The sequence below is a fragment of the Lepus europaeus genome, unplaced genomic scaffold, assembly GCF_033115175.1.
Source record: "Lepus europaeus isolate LE1 unplaced genomic scaffold, mLepTim1.pri SCAFFOLD_106, whole genome shotgun sequence".
In the NCBI taxonomy this organism is placed as follows: domain Eukaryota; kingdom Metazoa; phylum Chordata; class Mammalia; order Lagomorpha; family Leporidae; genus Lepus; species Lepus europaeus.
In genome coordinates, this window is record NW_026909024.1 from 216,688 (window position 1) to 236,588 (window position 19,901).

The following is a 19,901-nucleotide window of genomic DNA, read 5'->3' on the forward strand; positions in this document are numbered from 1 at the left end:
TAAGCAGCAAACTGGATCCTAGGAGGAGTAGCCAGGACATGAACCAGTGCCCATATGGATGCTGGCATAGCAGGTAGAATCAGTCTACTACATCAAAGCACCAGCTCCATGGTCATCTTAATAGATGTAGAGAAAATATTTGATAAAATATAGCATCCTTTCATGATAAAGAACCTTAAACAAATTGTGTATAGAAAGAACATTTTTGTTGTTGTTGTTGTTGACAGGCAGAGTGGATAGTGAGAGAGAGAGACAGAGAGAAAGGTCTTCCTTTTTGCCATTGGTTCACCCTCCAATGGCCGCTGCAGCCGGCGCATTGTGCTGATCCAAAGCCAGGAGCCAGGTGTTTCTCCTGGTCTCCCATGTGGGTGCAGGGCCCAAGGACTTGGGCCATCCTCCACTGCCTTCCCGGGCCATAGCAGACAGCTGGCCTGGAAGAGGGGCAACCGGGATAGAATCCGGTGCCCCAACCGGGACTAGAACCCGGTGTGCCGGCGCCGAGAAAGAACATTTTTTTAAAGCTTTTATTTAATGAATATAAATTTCCAAAGTACAGCTTATGGATTACAATGGCTTCCCCCACCCACCCATAACTTCCCTCCCACCTGCAACCCTCCCCTTTCCCACTCTCTCTCCCCTTCTATTCACATCAAGATTCATTTTCAATTCTCTTTATATACAGAAAATCAGTTTAGTATATATAAAGTAAAGATTTCAATGGTTTGCCCTCACATAGCAACACTAAGTGAAAAATACTGTTGGAGTACTAGTTATAGCATTAAATCACAGTGTACAGCACATTAATGTCAGAGATCCTACATGATATTTTTTTAAAAATTTGATTAATTTTCTATGTAATTTCCAATTTAACACCAAGTTTGTTTGCTTTTTTTTCATTTTCAATTATCTTTATATACAGGAGATCGATTCAGTATTTACTAAGTAAAGATTTCATCAGCTTGCACCCACATAGAAACACAAAGTGTAAAAATACTGTTTCAGTATTAGCTATAGCATTACTTCACATTGGACAACCCATTAAGGACAGATCCCACATGGGACGCAAGTGCACAGTGACTCTTGATGTTGATTTAACAATTTAACACTCTTGTTTATGGTGTCAGTAATCTCCCTGGGTTCTATTCATGAGTTGCCGAGGCTATGGAAGCCTTTAGCATTCGCCAACTTCAATCTTATTCCTAAAGGGTCATAGTCAAAGTGGAAGTTCTCTCCTCCCTTCAGAGGAAGGTACCTCCTTCTTTGATGGTCCCAGAAAGAACATATTTTAACACTATCAATCCAATATATGAGAAACCCACAGGCAGCATAATTTTAAATGGAGGAAAAGCTGGAAGCATTTACACTAAGACCTGGAACCAGACAAGGATGCCCACTTTCACCATTACTATTCAATATAGTACTGGAAGTTTTAGCCAGAGCTATTAAGCAAGAAATGTAAAGAGATACAAATGGGAAAGGAGGAAGTCAAATAATCCATATTTGCATGATTCTATTTATAGAACAATCCAAAGACTCAATTAAGAGTCTACTGGAATGCATAAGAGAGCCCACTAAAGTTGCAGGTTATAAAATCACACAAAAATCAATAGTATTTATATGAAAATAATTCAAGGCTGAGAAAGAAATTGTAGGATCAGTCCCATTCACAATTAGCTAAACAATTTTAAATACCTTGGAATGGAAAGCAGCAGAAGATGGCCCAAGCCCTTAGGCCCTTGCACCCATAGTAAGGTGAGAAACATGCTGTAGAGAAAAGAGACATCAAAACAAGAGGCTCAGAACAAAAGAGATCAAAATAAAAATAACAAGATGGCAACTTGCTCCCAGGAACTGGAGGGAAAAAAAAAGCTGGACTCATTGGTGTCTTCTATTAGCCATCTTTTCCTTCATCCTACTCTCTTTCTTCCCCTTCATCATCATCTTTATCTTCTTCACCTTCATCCTCATTCCTTTCTTCATCAATGTCTTCGAACTCTTCTTCTTCATCTTCTTCCTCTTCCCCTTCCCTGTCATCCATATCAGGAACCAAGTAGTATTGTAATGGATTCAGCCAAATAGCATCTTTGATGACCTCTCCTAAGTCCTGTGCACCTGCAACAGAGTGGTCAGGAAACAAGCTAAAGAAGAACTCTGGTTCCTCACATTCCCTCTTCCTGTGGGCTTTGTTCTGCCTTTGACTTGAATGTTTCATCACCTCCTCTCAATGTTTCCATTTTATTTCAGTGGACTTTAAAGATGGATCACTACTCTCATTTAGATGGCATTCTTTGGAGAGAACTTAATTTTTGAAGTAAGGATTTTCATCAAAATAAAAATCTATTCTCTAACTGATTTAATACCTTCAAATTCTGTCACTTCAACTCTTTTCAGATTAGGCAGCACCTCTTCATTCTCCTCCCCAAGCAGTGCAGATACTTTGGATGGTTGCCAAGTTGCTACCCCCAAATTTGTGATTCTGGTGATCAGTTCTGGCCTCTTCTAAAAAATAAATTGTGAGGAATTTGTTTTATATCTGTTCTACTTTCAAAATCTCCTTACTGGCTTGTTCATTAAGTCTATTTCATTTTCACGTCATCAACTGCTTCTTTTTGCTCTTTTTCTCAGATCTGGTTGTCCCCCTGTGGTTGGAGCTGAGTTCCTTTTTACTGACTTTGGCCACTGACCCTGACCTGGTGCTGCTCTGCAGTGGTGGGGGAGTGAGGAGCCCAAAAGAAGGGAAGGAGAGGGAGTGGGCAGGTGGCTCCTCCTCATGTCCCCTACACTGCTAGCTAGGCTCTGCCCTGGTGGCTTGAAGAGGGTGGGGCTGGGGTGTCTCTCAGATGGGGTCAGGTTTCTGCTTGAAGAGAGGAGGCTGTAGTGGATAGATGACTGGGCTCCCTCATTGCACTCTGTGTGCCTGCTTGCTCACCCTGAGCTGCCACCTTATTGTGTTCTGCACTCCTGCTGGAGCCTCCTGGAGCTGCCAGCTTCTCAGGGTTAGGGTCAGCTGGTCCCAAGCTTTAAATTTAGGTCTTTGAACTATCTTGAGTTGATTTTTGATTATGGTGAGAGGTATGGATCTAACTTCATTTTTCTATGTATATACATCCACTTTTGCTAGCACAATTTATTGAAGAGCTTATTCTTTCTCCAACATATGGTCTGGGCACTTTAGTCAAAATTCAGTTGACTATATGTAAGTGGATTAATTTTTGGGCTCTCCATTCTGTGCCATTGCTCTATGTATCAGTTTTTATGCCAGTACCATGCTGTTCTAACTTCTATATCTTTATAGTATTCTTTAAAGCCAGGTATTGTGATGCCTTCTGTGTGAATTTGTTTTTCTCCACTGTGGATTTCTTTGGCTATTCTGGGTCTGTTGTGATTCCCTAAATTTTATTATTTTTTTTCTATTTCTCTAAAGAATGTCATTGGTATTTTGGTAGGGATTACACTGACATTGTGAGTTGCTTTAGGTAATACAGATGTTTTAATAATATTAGTTTTTGCAATCTATGAGTAAGGAATAGATTTCCAATTTTTTTTATGTCTTTTTTGATTTCTTCATGAGTGTTTTATAATCTCCACTTTCACTTCTTTGTTTAATTTTTTTTTAGCATTTGATTTTCTGTGGCTATTGTGAATGGGATTTCTTCCTTGATTTCTTGTTCAGTAAATTCCTCATTTGCATATTTTTTTCTATGTTTATTTTGTAACCTACAACTTTACTGAATTGGTTTATAAGTTCTAACACCTTTTTGGTGGAATGTATAGGTTTTTCCGTGTATAACCTCATGTATTTTGATTTCCTCTTTTCCTATTCTGATGCCTTCTTTTTCTTCTACCTTATTGGTCTTGCTAATAAACCTATCCAATACTATATTAAATAAGAGTGGTGAAAGTGTACATCCTTGTCTTCCAGATCTGAGAAAAAGTACTCTCAACTTTCCCAATCAGTATGATATTGGTTGATGGTTTATCACATATAGTCTTTATAATTTTTAGGCATATTCCTTCTACACCTAATGTGAGGATAGTTTTTTCATTAAATTATGCTGAATTTTATCAAATGCTCTCTGAATCTATCGAGATAACAATATGGTTCTACCTTTCTTCTATGGATGTGATGTATGATGTTTAATGATTTGTGAATGCTGAATCACCCTTACATCTCTAGGATAAATCCTACTCAATTGTGCTGTATGATCTTTTTGATGTGATTTTGGATTTGTTTTGTTAATTGTTTGTCATCAATTTTTGCATCTATGGTATTTTTGTGTTATGCCTTTGACTTTTGGTATCAGAGTAATAATGGGCTTGTAAAAAGAGCTTTACAGAGTTCCATCCTGTTCAACATTTTGAAATAGTTCAAAAAGTAGTGGAGTTAGTTCCTCTTTAAATGTTTCTATAACTCTGAAGTTAGTTCCTTTTTAAGTGTTTTGTAGAACTCAGTAGGAAAGCCATCAGGTCCTTGACATTTCCTTGAAGTGAGAATTCTAATTACTGCTTCAATCACATCACTTGTTATTAGTCTGCTTAGGTTTTCTTGAATTAAACTTGGTAGATTTTATGTATCTAAGACTTTGTCCATTTCTCTTATTTACATTTTTTGACCAAATTTATTTTTGTTTAAATTTCATTTAATTTGGTTTACTGTAATTTATGCAAGTGCCTGCCAAGTAAACTAGGTATTATGCAATCAACACACATTTTCTCAAATCTGCCCAGTAGTACGAAAAGATTGAGATACATGTGCCAAGCTCTCATTTCCATGTATGCTGAAGCTCTGAAAGATTCTACAGATGCCAATGAGAGTCAAGTTTATGAAAAGGAGGGGACTAGACTATTTCACAAAATTAGCAGTAGTCTCTACCACACCAAACATGGCAGGCAATGAGTATGTGCTGACAAAACCTATCTTACAACAGTGCCCAGAGAGTAACCTGGGTCTTCCTCCTGAGTACAAAGAGGACATAAAATGAAATCTTCTTGGATGAGGACAACAATGTCTCATTATGAAGCAGTCATCATAAACATCCTTGTCTCATTCACGGCCATCACTCCAGTGGGGACACAAGCCATGTAGCAAAGCAAGGGACAAGGAAGAAAAGACTGTCAATGAGCAGATTCCTAACGGGATCTGATTGCAGGGTTTGCATGCCTTAGGAGCAATGGAAGGTTAAAGAAGACATTTTCTGGCCTGAAGGTGTCAACATCATCATTCTACTGCAGATGCTAGAACTGATAGGAGAAAAAAGCTGACAAAAACTACCTAAATATTGTGCCTTCTTTAAAATAAAATGTGGCATTTTCCTTTTTTTTTTTTTTGAAGAGAAAGGTTTATTGTCTGGTGGGGGAAACCTGACAGGCTGAGGGGAGAGGGCGAGAGTGTAAGAGAGAAAGAGAGAGTAAGGGAGAATAAGAAAGAGAGCATGTGTTTTGGAACAGGTCCTGTTAAACCTTTGCCAGGGGGGTGGGCAGGGAAATAGGAGCAGTGAATCCCATTAGGGTGGGAGTGCAGCTGACACTTGTGGTTGGGGCATCTGGTCATCTGGCTTCTAGCAATGCCAGCTGGGGCTAGAGCCTAAGATGGCATCTGAGGCATAGATTGCACCACAGATAAGACTGTGCCATTTTAATAACATTCCCCCTTTTGCTTTTTATAAAGCACATGTTGTATGGATTACATCAGCCCCAAATTCCAGGAGTGGTAGAGGGATGATGATCTGTCTTTAGAGCTACTTCCTGCTGACATGGGGCAACGAGTTACTCTCTCTGGCATAGGGATATGTCTCAAGACTGTCTCCTGAGTGGGGAGACCAATGTATCCCTGTAGTAGCATTTGGTTGACTGCCTGGTTGGTGAAGACCTTGGTTTGTTCCATTATCACCTCCTGTAAACACTTAAACAGACATGGTAGCATAAAAGACAGGGTGAGAATAGCAGCCAATGATCCTAAGAGTGGCATTAACCAAGTAATGAGAGGATTTCACAGAGGAGAGGAAATGGGGGATGGGGGTCTCTGGACCCTATTGAAGACTATTTGATGGATGTAGTTTTACCTGGCCTGATTGGTTAACATAATAACAACATTGTTTAAGGTCACTCTATTCTGTAGTACCACACCTGTTAGGTGATATATTTTTTGAGACCTCAGATGGTGTCAGCTGAGGTCTCAATGGACCTAGTCTCTGGCCCCTGGACAGAGACTCCTAACCCTGGGTTGGCAGGCCCTGTGCTGTGGCTTACACTATATTAAAGTTCCCCCTTGAAGTGGATTTCAACACATTCTATCCTTGAGATGTGAGAACCTTGAGCATTTGCAGCTTCCAAGCCACAACTCCAGAAAATAGACATTTCATGAACAAAAACTGCAGAAGTGTTCTACTTCCAGTTTTTCTACATGGCCTACAATGCTATTAATACTAATTTTTTTATCAAAAAATTTCTTTGTGATGCAGGAAACTACAAATTGTCTAGTGCTTATTATAAATCACAAACTATCATCTCCAGTTTTGCTAGGTTTGGTGTAGAAAACACTTGAAATTTAAAATACAAAACTACAATAAAAATCGGTAAATTTTTTAAAGATTCTTTTATTTATTCAAAAGTCAGAGTTACACAGAGAAAGGAGAGGCAGAGAGAAAGAGAGAGGTCTTCCATCTGCTGGTTTACTCCCCAATTGATAGCAAAGGCCAGAGCTGTGCTGATCCAAAGCCACGAACCAGGAGCTCTTCCTGGTCTCCCACGTGAATGCAGGGGCCCAATGACTTGGGCCATATTCTACTGCTGCTTTCCCAGGCCATAGCAGAGAGCTGGATCAGAAGTGGAGCAGCTGGGACTTGGACCAGCACCCATATAGATGCCAGCACAGTAGGCAGCAGCTTTACCCACTACACCACAGTGCCAGCCCCCAAATTGGTAAAATTTTTAAAATTATTTTCCTCTTAGGGAAAACAAATAAAACAATGACCTGCAATTTATTTATTTCTTAATAGACATTGTCAAGGGGCCAGTGCTACATCATAGTGGGTAAAGCCACTGCCTGTAGTGCCAGCATCCCATATGAGTGCCAGTTTGAGTCCCAGCTGCTCCACTTCTGATCCAGCTCTCTATTATTAAGTCCTTGGGCATTTCACTCATGTGGGAGACCTGGAAGAAACTCCTGGCTCCTGGCTTTGGATCAGTGCAGCTCTGGCCATTGCAGCCATTTGGGAAATGAACCAGAGGATGGAAGACCTCTCTCTCTCTAACTCTTCACTCTCTTTCTCTCTCTCTCCCTCTCTCTGCCTCCTTGTAACTCTGCTTTTCAAATAGATAAATCTTTAAAAATTAAAAAAAGATTGTCAAATTTAGCTGTAAGATAATGACCATTTGGAAATAAATAGTGGTGGGGCCAGTGCTGTGGCATAGTAGGTAAAGGTACTGCCTGTGGTGTCATTATCCCATATGGGCTCTGATTGAAGTCCCAGCTGCTCTACTTCTGATCTAGCTCTCTGCTATGGCCTGGGAGAGCAGTAGAGAATGGCCCAAGTCCTTGGGCCCCTACACCCACATGGGAGACCCAGAAGAAACTCCTGGCTTCTGGCTTTGGATGGGCAAAGCTCTCACCATTGCAGCTAATTGAGGAGTGAACCAACAGATGGAAGACCTCTCTCTTTCTCTGCCTCTGCCTCTCTATAGCTCTAGTTTTCAAATAAATAAATCTTTTTAAAATTAGAAATAGTCATAAATATATTCAGAGTTTATAGTCTAGACTCACTGGGATATCAAAAAATTACAAAGATATTTTCCTGTGGGAGTTGCTTATCAGATTAAAATAAAAATTTATGAGATACCAATTTAAAAGAACGTAAAAATAAGAAAAATCTATGTTGGTCCACAACTTGACAGTTATGGAGCACAACAGCTAGGAATACATTGCAGTCAATTAGTCCACTATTGATACTACTCTGATAATTATTATTAAAATCTGTTCCATATATATTCAATTTTTTTTCTTACATTCTTGCTGAAGATATATACAGTACTTTGGAGACATTGGACCAATCCATTCAGTATGCCTGCTTGAAAATATACACAAAAGTGGGCCTATGGGTCTGTAGCTCTATACGCATTTTATATGCAATTGCATACACACACAGACACACACACACAGTTGAAAACCTGTGCATGTATGTACATAGTCACCAGTGTATGTATTATAGATGTTGACACTGCAAAACTAGTCAGATTCTTCACTCATCTGAATGCACTTTTTCCACTCACTTGACCTTTATTGTGTAGTTTGATTTTGTCTTGTACCCAACAGAGCACTAATCTAGATATCAGCAGTTGACATACCTCAGATGGAACCTTTCTTGTGCACTATTTCTAATGCTTCCTGAGCATATTCTGTCATTCTCCTAATGTCTTCTATTGTCAGCTCAATCTTCTTGTCAGTTTAACAAAAAAGTTAAAAAGTTGGCAATGAAAATTCATAACTATCATTTTTCTTGATTCTGAATGAAGTTTTTTACTTTTCTTTGTAGCCTTCACCACTTGAACTTGATCATCACCAGCTTATAGGAACACATATGAGGACAGTTAGGCTTGTTTGCCAGATCCCTCCTCCATCTGGGCCCCAAAGGACCTCACAGGGACTTTTAAAATCCTTGATTGACTGGAATAATTCTGGATCTTCATTATCTTTGTAGTCTACTGGTTCAACTTGACATCGATCTGCAATGCCTATGTGGACAATTTCAGCCATTTCATCTCTCCTCTTTGGTTCTATTTCTGAATCTCATCAGTGGGAGAGGAGTCAATGTTCATCAATGTGATTTCTAAAAATAAGAGGTAGAGGGAGGCCTAGGAGTGATTCTCTGGGCTATTTTTCTTTGAGCACAGGATGGGAAAGAGGCAGGTTGTTGTTCTTTCCAGCCTTGCTTTTCTTCAGGTGAAATAACACTGACAACAATATCAACAGTAATAGCAGCAGCTCCTGTGAGTCCTGTTGAGTGCATACCATGTACCTAGGGTCCTAACAGGCTCTACCCTTTTTTTCCCCCTAAAACAGTTTTTATTTTGCCTGTTCGTATTTCTCATTTAAAGAAATTAAATAGACAAATTGGTGAACCCACATGTGATTTGCTAATAGGCAGACATTTTCTAAACATATGCTCACAAGGTAGGCTTTCAGTTGGGCTGGGTGTCAAGCCAGGTTGCAGTTTGCCACATAAAAACTTACATAAAAGCAACTTCAGGTTTAAACTTAATTGAACACTGTGAATGTGGAGAGAATTATTTCACTTTATAACGCTTCCTCCATATTTGGAGCAGTTTTATTTACTTTCCCCAACCTACCCTTGTTGTATTGTCTGTTTTTTACAACCTGAATTTCTATAATTTTGACAGTTACTCTAAAATATTCAGCATGCTTACATAGCACCAGAGAAATTTGATGAGTAACTCTCAACCTATGCCAGCTTTAAGAATGTGGAGCTGCTACAGGATCCCACACTCAGAAATACTTTGTGCTTGATTTTGATTTCACCTTCTCCAAACTTAATAATTTTAACTTAGAACTTGTGTTTGGTTGAGCACAGTCATATGGGCAAATGGAGCATGCATGTTACAGGAGATGATGGTCAGGTGAGTCCAATATAATCAGAGGAATGTTACAAAGAGAGATTTCTTTGGGGACAGGGGAAAAGAGAGATGTGTGAAGCATGAAAATGAGGAAACATCTGAAAATGAACAGGGGCAGGACAAAGAACAGAGCAGGCCTGAGAGACAGACATCAAGGAAAAGGGAAAGAGACTGACTATAAGGAAGTAAAACCTGTTGTTTATAGATCAAAACTAGTTAATATATTAATTTTAAAAATTCACATGTATAAGGGATGTGCTTAACACTCAAAATTATGCACCAGCTTGTAAAGATGAAGGGAACCACAACAGACTACTAAACCTAATCCACACATGTAATTTAATGAACATGGAAGATACAATTATAATTTTTTAAAGATCTATTTATTTGAAAGTTAGAGTTACAGAGAGAGAGGAGAGGCAGAAACAGAGAGAGAGAGAGAGAGAGGTCTTCCATCTGCTGGTTCACTCCCCAATTGGCTGAAATGGCTGGAGTTGCACTGATCTGAAGCCAGGAGCCAGGAGCTTCTTCCAGGTCTCCCACATGGGTGCAAGGGCCCAAGGACTTGGGCCATCTTCCACTGTTTTCCCAGGCCATAGCAGAGAGCTGGATTGGAAGTGGAGCAGCTGGGTCTCAAACTGGCACCCATATGGGATGCCGGTGCTCAGGCCAGGGCATTAATCTGCTGTGCTACAGTGACGGCCTCAACATTATAATTTTTTGGATTAACTATATACTTACATTTATTTTAAAATTTTATTTTGGGGTCGGTGCTGTGGTGTAGCAGGTAAAACCGCCTCCTGAAGTGCCAGCATCCCATATGGGCACTGATTTGGGTCCCGACTACTCCACTTCTGATCCAGCTCTCTGCTATGGCCTGAAAGAGTAGTAGAAGATGGCCCAAATTCTTGGGCCCCTGCACCCACGTGGGAAGACCCAGAGGAAGATCCTGGCTCCTGGTTATGGATTGGCGCAGCTCCAGCTGTTGCAGCCAATCAGGGAGTGAAACAGCAGAAGGAAGACCTCTCTTTCTCTCTTCCTCTCATTTCTCTGTGTAACTCTTTCAAATAAATAAATACTTTTAAATTTTTCATTTTAATATTGATTAGTTTTTAATAGATCCAATGTGATTTGTAGATACATTCTAAGAACATAACAATATTCCCCTTCTTCCCCCTCTCTCCCTCCCACTGTTTTTCCTTCTCCATTTCTTTATTTTTTTTTAATTTTTGAGATGACATTTTAAATTTACATCACAATAAAAAGGCTTATTACTTCAATGAATAAACAGTGTAACAAGCAAAAAGAAAAAAGACTCTAGTTTAATGCAAATATTTACAATGGCTATAAACAATAATTGAATGGAAAATGACCAGTAAATCTTATCACAGATTATTAAAACTATAATAGTATAAAATTCTTTTTAAAAATTTATTTACGTTGTATGTTTTATGTATTTTATTTTATTTATTTTTGGTAAAGATTTATTTGTTTATTTGAAAAATTTACACAGAGAGAAGGAGAGGCAGAGAGAGAGAGAGAGAGAGAGAGAAGTCTTTCATCCGCTGGTACACTCCCCAATGGACTGCAACAGCCAGAGCTGTGCCGATCTGAAGCCAGGAGCCAAGAGCTTCTTCTGGGTCTCCCATGTGGGTGCAGGGGCCCAAGGACTTGGCCACCTTCTAATGCTTTCCCAGGCCATAGCAGAGAGCTGGATCGGAAGTGGAGCTGCCAGACTCGAACCGGTGCCCATATGGAATGCCGGCACCGCAGGCGGCTGCTTTACTCCCTATGCCACTGCGCCGGCCCCTCATTTATTTTATATATACAGATTTAGGAACATAGTGATAATTCTCCCCCTACCCTCCCTCCCACCCATGCTCCAATCCTTCCTCATCCTCCCTCTCATATTCTCAGTCTTAATTTTTACAAAGATCTACTTTCAGTTTACTTAGTGATCAGTATAACATTCTTAACCACTGGTTTGACAAAATTATAAAGCAAATTTACAAAGCTCTATTCACAGCAGTACTGATACAAGCAGACATTTCTTTTTTGTTTTTTAAATTTTAGTTGCCATGGGCTGATGCTCTGACTCAGCGGGTTAACACCCTGGCCTGAAGCGCCAGCATCCCATATGGTCTCTGGTTCTCTCTCTCTCTCTCTCTCTCTCTCTGCCTCTCCTCTCTCTCTGTAACTCTGACTTTCAAATAAATAAATAAATAAATCTTTAAAAATAAATAAATAAATTCTAGTTGCCACATATAAGGGAGAACATGTGGTATTTGTCTTTCTGAGTCTGGCTTATTTCACTCAACACGATGTCCTTCATTTGCATCCATTTTATTTTAAATAGTAGAATTTTATTCTCTTTGATACCTGAATAGTATTCTATTGCCTGTACACTATATAATATTTTAATATTATATATAATATATATAATATTTTCTTTATCCAGTCAGGGACATCTTGGTTGGCTTCAAATTATGTCTATCGTGAACAGTGCTGCTATAAACATGATTATGTAGGTCTTTGATATATTGTGTTCAAGTTTTTTGGGTATATACCCAGTACTCAGGTTGCTGGATCATATGACAAGCCTATTTCTAGTTGTTTTTTAAAGAAATTTCCGCATTGTTTTCTACAGTGGCTGAACTAATTTACATTCCAACCAACAGTATATAAGTTTTCCCCTTTCTCCACATCCTAACCAGCATTTGTTACTCTCTGGTTTGGATTTTAGCTGTTCTGACAGGGGTGAGGTGATATGTCATTGAGGTTTTGATTTGCATTTCCCTGGTGGCCAGTGATATTGAGCATTTTTTCATATATTTGTTGGCCATTTTATCTCTTCTTTTGAGAACTGTCTATTGAAGTCATTTGACCATTTCTCAAAGGCATTGGTTGCTTTTTGTTCAGTTTTTTTTATTAAACTTTTATTTAATGAATATAAATTTCCAAAGTACAGCCCATGGATTACAATGGCTTCCCCCTCCCAAAACTTCCCTCCCACCCACAACCCTCCCCTTTCCTGCTCCCTCTCCCCTTCCAATCACATCATGATTCATTTTCAATTCTCTTTATATACAGAAGATCAGTTTAGTATATATTAGGTAACGATTTCAACAGTTTGCCCCCATATAGCAACACAAAGTGAAAAAAAATACTGTTGGAGTACTAGTTATAGCATTAAATAAGAGTGTACAGCACATTAAAGACAGAGATCCTACATAATTTTTTTAAAAAAATTAATTAATTTTCTATGCCATTTTTAATTTAACACCAGGTTTTTTTTTCATTTCCAATTATCTTTATATACAGAAGATCGATTCAGCACATAATTAGTAAAGATCTCATCAGTTTGCACCCACGCAGAAACACAAAGTGCAAAAATATTGTTTCAGTACCAGTCATAGCATCACTGCACATTAGACAACACATTAAGGACAGATCCCACATGGGATGTAAGTACACAGTGACTTCAGTTGCTGACTTAACAATTTGACACTCTCCTGTTCATGGCGTCAGTAAACTCCCTAGGCTCTAGTCATGAGTTGCCAGGGCTATGGAAGCCTTTAGAGTTTGCTGACTTTGATCTTATTCTGATAGGGTCATAGTCAAAGTGGAAGTTCTCTCCTCCCTTCAGAGAAAGGTACCTGCTTCTTGGATGGCCCCGTTCTTTCCACTGGGATCTCACTCACAGAGATCTTTCATTTAGGTCTTCTTCTTCTTTTTTTTTTTTCTTTTCCATGGTATCTTGGCTTTCCATGCCTACAATACTCTCATGGGCTCTTCAGCCAGATCCGAATGCCTTAAGGGCTGATTCTGAGGCCAGAGTGTTGTTTAGGACGTCTGCCATTCAATGAGTCTGCTGTGTATCCCACTTCCCATGTTGGATCTTTCTCTCCCTTTTTGATTCTATCAGTTAGTATTAGCAGACACTTGTCTTGTTTGTGTGATCCCTTTGATTCTTAGACCTATCAGAGCCATCGATTGTGAACTGAAATTGATCACTTGGACTAGTGAGATGGCATTGCTACATGCCACCTTGATGGGATTGTATTGGAATTCCCTGGCACATTTCTAACTCCATCATTTGGGGCAAGTCCGATTGAGCATGTCCCAAATTGTACATCTCCTCCCTCTCTTTTTCCACTCTTAAATTTAACAGGGATCACTTTTCAGTTAAAATTTATACACCTAAGAATAATTGTGTGTTAATTACAGAGTTCAACCACTAGTACTAGAACAACAACAACAACCACAAATACTAAAAAGGATAAAGTATTACATTGTACATCTAGAGTCAGGACAAGAGCTGATCAGGTCACTGTTTCTTATAGTGTCCATTTCACTTCAACAGGTTTCCCCTTTGGTGCTCAGTTGTTGCCGATCAGGGAAAACAAATGAAATTTGTCTCTTTGGGACTGGCTTAATTCACTCAGCATGATGTTTTCCAGATTCCTCCACCTTGTTGCAAATTACTGGGTTTCATTGTTTCTTACTGCTGTATAGTATTCTATGGAGTACATGTCCCATAATTTCTTTATCCAGTCTACCGTTGATGGGCATTTGGGTTGGTTCCAAGTCTTAGCTATTGTGAATTGAGCTGCAATAAACATTAATGTGCAGATGGCTTTTTTATTAGCCAAATTAATTTCCTTTGGGTAAATTCCAAGGAGTGGGATGGCTGGGTTGTATGGTAGGGTTATGTTCAGGTTTCTGAGGAATCTCCAGACTGACTTCCATAGTGGCTTAACCAGTTTGCATTCCCACCAACAGTGGGTTAGTGTCCCTTTTTCCCCACATCCTTTCCAGCACCTGTTGTTGGTAGATTTCTGAATGTGAGCCATTCTCACCGGGGTGAGGTGAAACCTCATTCTGGTTTTGATTTGCATTTCTCTGATTGCTAGTGATCTTGAACATTTTTTCATGTGTCTGTTGGCCATTTGGATTTCCTCTTTCGAAAAATGTATATTGAGGTCCTTGGCCCATCTCTTAAGTGGGTTGGTTGTTCTGTTGTTGTGGAGTTTCTTGATTTCTTTGTAGATTCTGGTTGTCAACCCTTTATCTGTAGTATAGTTTGCAAATATTTTTTCCCATTCTGTCGGTTGCCTCTTCACTCTCCTGACTGTTTCTTTTGAAGTACAGAAACTTCTCAATTTGATGCAATCCCAAATGTTAATTTTGGTTTTGACTGCCTGTGCTCCTGGAGTCTTTTCCAAGAAGTCTTTGCCTGTACCTATATCTTGCAGGGTTTCTCCAATGCTCTCTAATAATTTGATGGTTTCGGGTCATAGATTTAAGTCTTTAATCCATGTTGAGTGAATTTTTGTGTAAGGTGAAAGGTAGGGGTCTTGCTTCAAGCTTCTGCATGTGGAAATCCAATTTTCCCAGCACCATTTATTGAATAGGCTGTCCTTATTCCAGGGATTAGTTTTGGATCTTTGATCAAATATAAGTTGGCTGTAGATGTTTGGATTGATTTCTGGTGTTTCTATTCTGTTCCATTGGTCTATCCATCTGTTTCTGTACCAGTACCATGCTGTTTTGATAACAACTGCCCTGTAGTATGTCCTGAAATCTGGTATTGTGATGCCTCTGGTTTTGTTTTTCTTGTACAAGATTGCTTTGCCTATTCGAGGTCTTCTGTGTCTCCATATGTATTGCAACATTTTTTCAGATCTGAGAAGAAGGTCTTCGGTATCTTGATTGGTATTGCATTGAATGTATAAATTGCTTTTGGGAGAATAGACATTTTGATGATATTGATTCTTCCAATCCATGAGCATGGAAGATTTCTCCATTTTTTGGTATCCTCTTCTATTTCTTCCTTTAAGGTTTTGTAGTTTTCATCATAGAGATCTTTAACATCCTTGGTTAAGCTTATTCCAAGGTATTTGATTTTTTTTGTAGCTATTGTGAATGGGATTGATCTTAGAAGTTCTTCCTCAGCCGTGGCATTGCCTGTGTATACAAAGGCTGTTGATTTTTGTGCATTGATTTTATATCCTGCTACTTTGCCAAACTCTTCGATGAGTTCCAGTAGTCTCTTAGTAGAGTTCTTTGCGTCCCCTAAATAAAGAATCATCGTCTGCAAAGAGGGATAGTTTGAGTTCTTCCTTCCAAATTTGTATCCCTTTAATTTCTTTTTCTTGCCTAATAGCTCTGGCTAAGACTTCCAGAACTATATTGAATAGCAGTGGTGAGAGTGGGCATCCCTGTCTGGTGCCAGATCTCAGCGGAAATGCTTCCAACTTTTTCCCCGTTCAATAGGTACTGTATTGAGGAATGTTCCTTCCAGTTTGCTTAGAGTTTTCATCTTGAAAGGGTGTTGTATTTTATCAAATGCTTTCTCTGCATCTATTGAGAGAATCATATGGTTTTTCTTCTGCAGTCTGTTAATGTAGTGTATTACGTTGATTGTTTTGCGAACGTTGAACCATCCCTGCAAACCAGGGATAAATCCCACTTGGTCTGGGTGGATGATCTTTCTGATGTGTTGTTGCATTCTATTGGCCAGAATTTTATTGAGGATTTTTGCATCTATGTTCATCATGGATATTGGTCTGTAAATTCTCTTTCAATGCTGCATCTTTTTCTGGCTTAGGAATTAAGGTGATGCTGGCTTCATAGAAAGAATTTGGGAGGATTCCCTCTTTTTCGATTGTTTTGAATAGTGTGAGAAGAATTGGAATTAATTCTTCTCTAAATGTCTGGTAGAACTCAGCAGTGAATCCATCTGGTCCTGGGCTTTTCTTTGTTTGGAGGGCCTTTATTACTGTTTCAATTTCTGTGTCAGTTATGGGTCTGTTTAGGTTTTCTATGTCTTCCTGGCTCAATTTAGGTAGGTTGTATGTGTCCAAGAATCTGTCCATTTCTGATAGATTTCCCTGTTTGCTGGCATACAAGTCCTTGTAGTAATTTCTGATGATTCTTTTTATTTCTATAGTGTCTGTTGTTACGTTTCCATTTTCATCTCTGATCCTATTGATATGGGTCTTTTCTTTTTTTAGTTAGTTGGGCCAATGGGGTGTCAATTTTATTTATTTTTTCAAAAACCAGCTCCTCGTTTGGCTGATTTTTTGTAATGTTTTTTTTGGATTCAATCTTGTTGATTTCTTCTTTGATTTTAATTATTTCTCTTCTCCTACTGGGTTTGGGTTTGGTTTGCTTTAGATTTTCTAGATCCTTGAGATGAACTGAAAGCTCATCTATTTGGTGCCTTTCCAATTTCTTGATGTAGGCACCTATTGATATAAACTTTCCTCTTAACACTGCTTTTGTTGTATCCCATAGGGTTTGGTTTGTTGTGCTGTTATCCTCATTTACTTCCAGACAATTTTTGATTTCTCTTTTGATTTCTTCTATGACCCATTGTTCATTCAGGAGCATGTTGTTCAATCTCCATGTGTTTGCACGTGCTCTAGGGATTCCCGAGTTGCTAATTTCCAATTTCATTCCTTTGTGGTCTGAGAAGTTGCATGGTATGATTCTAATTCTTTTGAATTTGCTGAGACTTGCTTTATGGCCTAGTATGTGGTCAATCCTAGAGAAGGTTCCATGTACTGCTGAGAAGAATGTAAAGTCCTTAGATGTAGGATGAAATGTTCTGTAGATATCTGTTAGATCCATTTGGGCTATAGTGTCATTTAAATCTACTGTCTCCTTGTTGGTCTTCTGTCCTGTTGATCTGTCTATCTCTGAGAGTGGAGTATTGAAGTCCCCCAGTACTATTGTATTGGGGTCTAAGTCTCCCTTTAAGTCCCTTAACAAGTCTTTTAAATAAGCTGGTGCCCTGTAATTAGGTGCATATACATTGATAATCATTATATCTACCTGTTCAATGGATCCCTTAATCATTAAATAGTGCCCCTCTTTATCTCTCCTAACAGTTTTTGTGGTAAAGTTTATGTTGTCCGATATTAAGATGGCTACGCCCGCTCTTTTTTCATTTCTGTTGGCATGGTATATCTTTTTCAAGCCTTTCACTTTCAGTCTGTATGCATCATTGTTGGAAAGATGAGTTTCTTGTAAGCAGCAAAAAGATGGGTTTTGTTCCTTAACCCAATCAGCCAATCGGTGTCTTTTAACTGGACAGTTCAGGCCATTAACATTCAATGTGACTATTGAGAAGGAGTAACTTTGCCCTGTCATTTGCCAAAGATTTTTTCTAATATATGGTTTGAGACTCCTGTGATCTTTTGCTGTGACGTTTCCTTCCTTTATCTTCTTTCATATTGGTTACCGTGTTTCTGTGTTTCTCTATGTAACACATCTAAGCATCTTTTGCAGGGCTGGACGAGTGGCGACAAATTCTTTCAATTTCTGTTTGCTGTGAAAGGTCTTTATTTCACCTTCATTCACAAATGAGAGCTTTGCAGGATATAATATTCTGCGCTGGCAGTTTTTCTCCCTTAGTACCTGGGCTATATCTCGTCATTCTCTCCTAGCATAGGGTTTCTGATGAGAAGTTTGCTGTGAGTCTAATTGGAGATCCTCTGAGAGTAATCTGGCATTTCTCTCTTGCACATTTTAGGATCTTTTCTTTGTGTTTCACTGTGGTGAGTTTGATTACAACGTGTCGTGTTGAGGATCTCTTTTGATCATGTTTATTAGGGGTTCTATGAGCTGTTTCATTTCATTTTGATTCCTCCTTAATATTTCATTTTCACGAGAGAGATTTTCTATCTTGTCCATTAAGGATTTCTGTAGTTCAAGAATTTGTTTTTGAGAACTTCTTAATGTTCTTATCAATTTTTTTAGATCTGCTTCTTGCATTTCCTCTATCTCTTCATCTTCATAATCTTGGATTGGGGTGTCTTGTTCATTTGGGGGCATCATTCATAGTGTCTTCCTTGCTCTTGTTACCTCGGTTTCTACGTTTGTTGTTTGGCATGTTGGAAATAATTTATGTTTTTTTTTTTTTTTTTTTTTTTTTTTTTTTTTTTTGCTGTGGTGTTTTTTTCTCGTTATACTATGCTTCTAAGTGGGCTGTCTGCTTTGATGGATCCTTAGTGGCTGTGATGTGTGTGGCCAGAGAGCTCCGCTTGATTCTTCAGGTTTAAGGCTGTGCAAAAAGTGACTCACCCAGATTGTTCTCTCCCTTGCTCCTTGCTGGATCGCTCTCTCTCTCTCTCTCTCTCTCTCTCTCTTTTTTTTTTTGACTCAGTTGGGAAGTAATTTGGCACAGGTGAGTGGAATTGAGGGTAGTTGAAATCTGTCCTCTGTGAGTATTCGTTTGATCTACCCCTGGGACGACACAATGAGTTTATGCAGCCCTCAATGTGTTCTCAAGTTTCACCAAAGTTCCAAAGTTACTGAGTTTGTGAAGTCGTTGGCGGTGCTTTACCTATGTAAAATGGCGCCTGCTCTTTGTTTTGCTTGGTGAGTGAAGAGAGAGGCCTCTGCTTTTCCCCCACAATGTCTCGGGTTTCTGACGTCTTTGTCTTACCTTCCGTTCATTTCCACACTGGTGAGATTCTGCGGCTCGTCTCCCGTGGTTGGGTTTCCACGCGGTGGGCTCCCTGTAGGTCCTCTGTGTCACATCCACTAGATCTGGAAGCATTTCCTCTGCAGTTTTTTTTCTTGAGTCTTTTCCTGAGGTGCTCCAATCTACAGGCACCGGCTCAGCCACCTTCTGAGGCCTCAGCGGCTGAAGTTCCAGCACCATTATCTCCTTAGTTTTTTAAGTTGTTGGTATATTCAGCATTTTAATCCTTTGTAAGATAGTTGGTTTGAAAATATTTTTTCTAATTCTTTTGGGTACCTCTTCAGTCTATTAACCATTTCCTTTGCTATGTAAAAGCTTCTTGGTTTGAGATAGTCAGACTTATTTAGTTTTGCTTTTGTTGTCTGTGCTTTAGGGATCTTATCCAAGAAGTCATTCCCTACATCAATGTCTTGGAATGTTTCCCCTAAATTTCCTCCAGCAACTTAATAGTCTTGGGCTTTAATTGTAGGTCTTTGATCCAACTTAAGCTGATTTTTGTATATGATAAGAGGTATGGATCTAATTTCATTTTTCTACATATATGCATCCAGTTTTGCCAGCACCATTCGTTGAAGAGATTATCCTTAATGTATGGTCAAAAATCAGTTGACTTGATGTAATGTGAATTAATTTCTGAGCTCTCAATTCTGTTCCATTGATCTATTTATCAGTTTTTATGCCAGTACCATGCTGTTTTAATTACTATAGCTTTAAGTATTCTGATGCCTCCAGCTTGGTTTTTCTTACTTAGGATTGCTTTGGCTATTTGGTGTCTTTT

The 19,901-nt window shown here is 39.1% G+C and overlaps 1 pseudogene; it reads right to left on the reverse strand.

The window, feature by feature from the left end:
* Positions 1-1,912: 1,912 nt before the first annotated feature.
* Positions 1,913-19,095, reverse strand: LOC133754447 (protein SET-like; annotated as a pseudogene).
* Between the last annotated feature and the right edge of the window lie 806 nt (positions 19,096-19,901).